Consider the following 5,719-nt stretch of genomic DNA (forward strand, 5'->3'; position numbering starts at 1 on the left):
GGAACAAAACACAAAAGGACAGGGAAGAAACCCCTGGAGGAACACTCAACAATGAGAGGCAAGACCTGAAGGCAAAGCCTGAGCAATAGGCAAAAGAGATATTGGCAGAATGGATCAAGGATGCTAAATCAGAGCAGTGGCGTTGCGCTGCAACATCACACCACGAACCAATACACCCTTGACCGCCGTGCTGACGCCTCGAGCGGTGCAGTGCAATTCAAAATACAGAGTCACAGAACACAAGACAGTCTCCACAGGCAGGCAGTACAAATACAGAGCGGCGCAACGCAGGACGGAGCCACATACAGAGCGGCGCAAGGCAAGACAGAGCCACATACAGAGCGGCGCAAGGCAAGACGGAGCCACATACAGAGCGGCGCAAGGCAAGACGGAGCGCAGGCCCATACAACACAAGACAGTCTCCGCTGGCAGGCGGTACAAGGACAGAGCGGCGCAACGCAAGACGGAGCCACATACAGAGCGGCGCGACGCGGGACGGAGCGCAGGCCCATACAACGCAAGACAGTCTCCGCTGGCAGGCGGTACAAGGACAGAGCGGCGCAACGCAATACCCAGTCAAAGACAGGGCTGCGCAAGGCAATACAACACAGACCGCTACAAAACGAGATGTCTCAGACGATGGTCAAACCCAATATCAATTAGAGCTAAGCAATACAATACCAGAACAACGGGTGTGTGAGAAGCTAGGCTTTAGGACACAAGCCCCTAAGCATGCAGGGATGAAACACGGTATCAAACTTCAATTGATGTGGAAGTTTGTAGAGCGCAGCTGTGAGTACAGCGCTGACCACCTCCACAAAGGCGACCTTGCAGAAACAACTCTGATGCAAAACACACTTTAAGCTCCGATCATGAGGTGAGAAACGCTTGATGGCCTGTATTCCAAAGCGACGAGGCATTACGGACCCCGCGGATGCTCGCCGAGGTGCGCGCCGAGCTCGTGGGGCGGAACGGAGAGACCTGCCGTAAGGCACCGTACACAAGAAAAAATACAGATAATGCAAATGACACTGCAACACAGAGAGGCCAGAATGTTTACATCCAACAGAATGGACCTGGGACCCCTATCTTGTCCCTAGACTCAAGGCAGACTAAATAGCCCTCTCCGCAGCCCTGATATTAAACCCCCTGCTGGCCCATGCCCCAACCACCGTTTTTGGCCCTTAAATTACCTTTGAGAGAGCAGGATCCAGATTCCCTCCTCATGGGGAACAGGTCATTTAACCGGGACGCTCCCCCATCCGCCGGGTTGCTCTTCGTCCCTCGCGAGACAGAGCGTCGCCAGTCGCCGACGTGCCGCCCTGCGTCGACCTCCTCTGCGACGAAGCCCTCCTTGAAAATGCCTTCCTCTCGCCCATCCCTTTTCCTCAGCTGCTCGGAGTCGGATTCTTCGGTCTGCCGTGCCGAGGCCTGACCACCACCTGTAAAACTCAAATGACCGGATATGATTTTAGCTACGTCTATAATATGACACCTTAGAAAACTTCTACGTCAGCACACCTGTCATCGCTCACCTCACTTAAGATTGCTCTGGTGTGGATATCCTGTTCACGCAGTGATTCGTGCCTAGAAAATACAACCAGAAAAGCACGAACTAGTCAGACTCACCAAGAGATGTGCCGATCCGCTGAATCCGGCGCTCCTCTCTCCTCTTCCGGCGGCCTTTGACGCACGGCTTGTCGCCCAGCATCTGAAAAACCCAAACAAACCGTGAAAGGTAAGGCACTGGCCGCCGACCGGTAGCTTGACGAGACCGAAAGGTCTGTCATCTTTTTGCATAAGCCTTCTAACTACAGCTAAAACAAACAGAGAAGAGATACCAAACCCCAAATATTGAGCCCCACATATACAAACTAAGGCATATGCGAGATTCAACCCGCTCAACTACCACACAAACGGCTAGTCCCAGAAGGCCAGAGTACAGCTTCTGGTACCTGCCAGGACAATGAAACTATGACAGCTGTCTACAGATACCTGCCCAGAGATGGACTGTAGCATCTTCACCAAAAGAATCTGGTCAGATCAACATTTTACCACTACACTGCGAAGCTACGCTACCAGTCTTTACCATTGCTACACCCCTGGGGGAGCAGCTCCAACCCCGACACGGCACACAGACACGGCCAACGTAACCGTGAGACGCGAGAAGGCCGCGAGCGAGAACGGCTACCGTAGCGAACATAACGCTGACAAAGAAGCCCTACGGCACCGCAACATTGCGGATGCTCTATAGCGGTCCCGGGAAAGAGGTGACGGCTGTGGCCGGCAAGAGAAAGCAACTGTCAAAACCAGAACGACAGACACATGAGAAGCCGGGTTTTAAGATCTAAGACCGTTAAAGATGTGGGGATGAAACCTTAGAAAAGAACTCGGGGTAAACATAATGCTCAGTGGAGCTGCAGGCAGCACGTGGCTTGCGCTGCAAGAGACGTCCGCTCACAAACATCTACAGCACAATGCACACCAAACAGATCTATGCTTTAAGCTACAAGTGCAAGAGAATAAGGGCTTGATGAGCACAATATCGATGAGTGCAGACATTCAAGACTCATGAGATCTAATAAGGTACCCGCTGATCACAAAAAGCAGCGGAGGCATCAAGGCCTGAGGAAGGTATGGTGTAGAGCATCAGACAGACAACACAACCTACGCAACACAACCACGCGCAGGCTGGCACTGCCCTGCCTGGCACATTCTAGCATGGTGCTGACAAGTAACCCGCTCCCTTTGGCTACCCAAAGGCGACTGCTCCCAGACAGCCCTCTCCCATACGGTAACTTTAAAAGCCATCCCTTGCAACTCCCAAACTTGTCCTGACCTACCTTGTTACAGCGCTCTTCTCCCCTCCTCTGCCACTCTTCAGTGTGCATCCAGCATGTTCACACCTGAAAAAAGAAACCAGGTTATTACACAAGTCACCCAGATGCCAGGAGAGGGGCAAACAATTCCAGAGTGGGCATATCGACCCACTAACCACACACGCGCATTGCTATTCCACCTAACCCTGACTCGACACCCCTGGACAGAGCAGCTCCATGCCCAAGACACACACACACACACACGCAGGACGAGACTACACAGAACGCTACAAACAATGCAGGTCACAAACGAGAGAAAACTCTCAGCGAGAAGAAGGACTCCCGGACCGCAGAGGCTGCCAAGCAAGACGACCTGCAGGGCGCGACGGCCAGGCGAGGAAGCTCTATGGCAACCCCAGAAAAGAATGGACCGTTATAAGAAGTTACGGTCGAAACCTGGGTGAGGGATGCAGCAAGAAGCCTGTCTTCAAGACCTAAGAACGTAAGGATGCGGGGAGGAAGCCCCAGTCCCTGAAAAGGGATGGCTGGAGAGCAGAGCTCCCGACGCAGCCGGGGATGAGGCTGCAAAAAGACGACCCGCCGGAAGCTTCCGACACGCAAGACCTATCCGTGCCGTAAGCTTGCAAGGCAAGCAAAGAAGCACCCCCGTTGGCACTATGCCAATGAATACAGGCATTCGAGAGCCTAGGGACGGCGCCCGAGAAGCACGCCGCGCCCCTTGAGCGCAAGGAGGGCATCGAGACCCGAGGAAGGGCTAAGACACAGACAACGAGACACACAGACATAACACAGGCTGGAACTGCCCTGCCCGTCAGAGTCTAGCTTGGTGCTGACAAGTAACCTGCTCCCTTTGCCCATCCAAGGGAGGCCGCTCCCAGACAGCCCTCTCCCCTGCGCTAACCATAAAACCCCCAAACTTGCCCCCTCCTCATCCCACTCCCTCCCCGGCCACGGTCCCTCAACTTAGCTTTCAGAGGGCCGGCGATCTCGAACCATCCACAACAAACAACGTGCACGTCGGCTCACTGGGATGTTCCTGCAGTCGCCTGGTTCCTCTTCGTCACCTGCAGTAAAAAAAAAAAAAAACACCCACACCAAAAAAACCCCACACAAACAAAGCAGTGCCGTCAGTCAGCATCGCACCAGCCGACACCAAACTCGCCCACAACACCCCCCCTCCTCAAAACGGCCACGTCTTTCCACTCACCTGCTCGGTCCAGAGACGGACCCTGCAGCTGTCGCGTGTGGCACCTAAGACACCAAGAGACAAAAAATTACTCCTACGTTTCCGAGAAGTCGCCGCTCCCACAGTCGCCCTCACCGTTCCTCCAACTCACCTCAAATGGGCATCCGGTCCCAAAGGTGGCCACACAGCACCTGCAAAACCAGAGGGAAACGCTCAAACTAGGTGCCGTATAGTGCTTTGCTATTAGACACCGACAACCGCCTCACCTTCTCGGACCGCTCGTCGGCACGCGGCTTCGCCCCTCCGAGGCTCCCTGCGGCACCTGCAAAAAACAAAGCAAGAGGCACACGCTGAGACAGCGCCCAAAACCGCAGCCTGCCCGCACCAATTCCTACCGCCCCCTCCTTTACCTCTGCCGCTCATCCTCGCCACCTCTGCCATTTACACATTGCCATGCTGACACTTGCGCCCCCCCTGGAAAACACAAACAAAGGATACCTGTATCTTAATCACCAACGCGACAGCTGAAAAATAAACTGCCATACTTCAGCGCACTGGTCGCTGCTCACCTGGCCCGAGTCAGCACCAGCACTGATATGCTGCTTCGCTCATTGCTGCACACCTTCACAATAAAAAAAAAAAAAAAAAAAAAAGAGCCAAAAACACAAATTTGAAGGTAGTCATATAGCCACCAGCCACATCTTCCCTCCCACACCACCGGCCGACCCACCTCCTTACGGCGTTCTGCTCGCCTCCTCTGCCGCTCTTTGGTGCGCACCTTCTCTCTCTGCATCTGAAAAAGAAAACCCCAAATTACTAAACAAGTCACCTGGATGCTGAAGAGTGATAGCCAAACAGTTCCAGAGCTCTTATTCCCATTTAGGAATACCATCCAGAGTCCAATTACAGACCGCCATTAAAAGACGCCCCCAAACCTTAAGCCCCACACAGATAGGCCTTTGACAGTCCATCTGCTTTCACTACCCCTGAACACCCCCTCCCAGTCAGCTCCCGTCATCTCCACAGAACACTACGGAAGTGATGCTCCAGACAGCCTGCCTACGCCTACTTGATCTGAGGCGACAACGCAACCTTTGCCCAAGCAGTCTGGGCATATCAACCTACTAGCCACACACTCTTATGACTATTCCACCTAACCCTGACTCGACACCCCCAGGCAGAGCAGCTCCACGCCCAACATGCACGCACACACACACAGACCAACACTACACAGAACGCAAACAACACAACTCAAGGATGAGAGAAAACTCTCAGCAAGAAGGACGACTCCTGGACCAGAGAAGCTGCTGAGCACAATGCCCTGACCTACAGGGCACAATGCCCTGACAAGGAAGCTCTATGGCAACCCCAGAAAAGAATGGACTGTGATGGCCCATTATAAGAAGTTACTGTCAAAACTGAGATGATGGATGTATCAAGAAGCCGGGTCTTCAAGACCTATGAACATCAGGATTCGGGGTAGAAGACCCAGTCCCTGAAAAGGGATGGCTGGGGAGCAGAGCTCCCGATGGAAGAGGCCGCAAGAAGAGGACCCAGCACAAACTTCCAAGATGCAAGACCGATCCACGCTATAGAGCTTGCTACGCAAGAAAAGAAGCACCCGATTGGCACTACGCCGATGAGTAGAGGTATTCGAGACCCTAGCGATGGTGCCAGAGAACTATGCCATGCC

The 5,719-nt window shown here is 53.6% G+C and overlaps 1 long non-coding RNA gene across 1 annotated transcript; it reads right to left on the minus strand.

The window, feature by feature from the left end:
* Positions 1-1,259: 1,259 nt before the first annotated feature.
* LOC129200352 (uncharacterized) lies at positions 1,260-3,075 on the minus strand. The gene is made up of 3 exons (XR_008574866.1): positions 2,844-3,075; positions 1,536-1,587; positions 1,260-1,442 (listed from the first exon to the last, which is right to left on the minus strand). It is a non-coding gene; the product is annotated as an uncharacterized LOC129200352 (long non-coding RNA).
* Between the last annotated feature and the right edge of the window lie 2,644 nt (positions 3,076-5,719).

This window comes from Grus americana, unplaced genomic scaffold, assembly GCF_028858705.1.
Source record: "Grus americana isolate bGruAme1 unplaced genomic scaffold, bGruAme1.mat H_62, whole genome shotgun sequence".
Lineage (NCBI taxonomy): Eukaryota > Metazoa > Chordata > Aves > Gruiformes > Gruidae > Grus > Grus americana.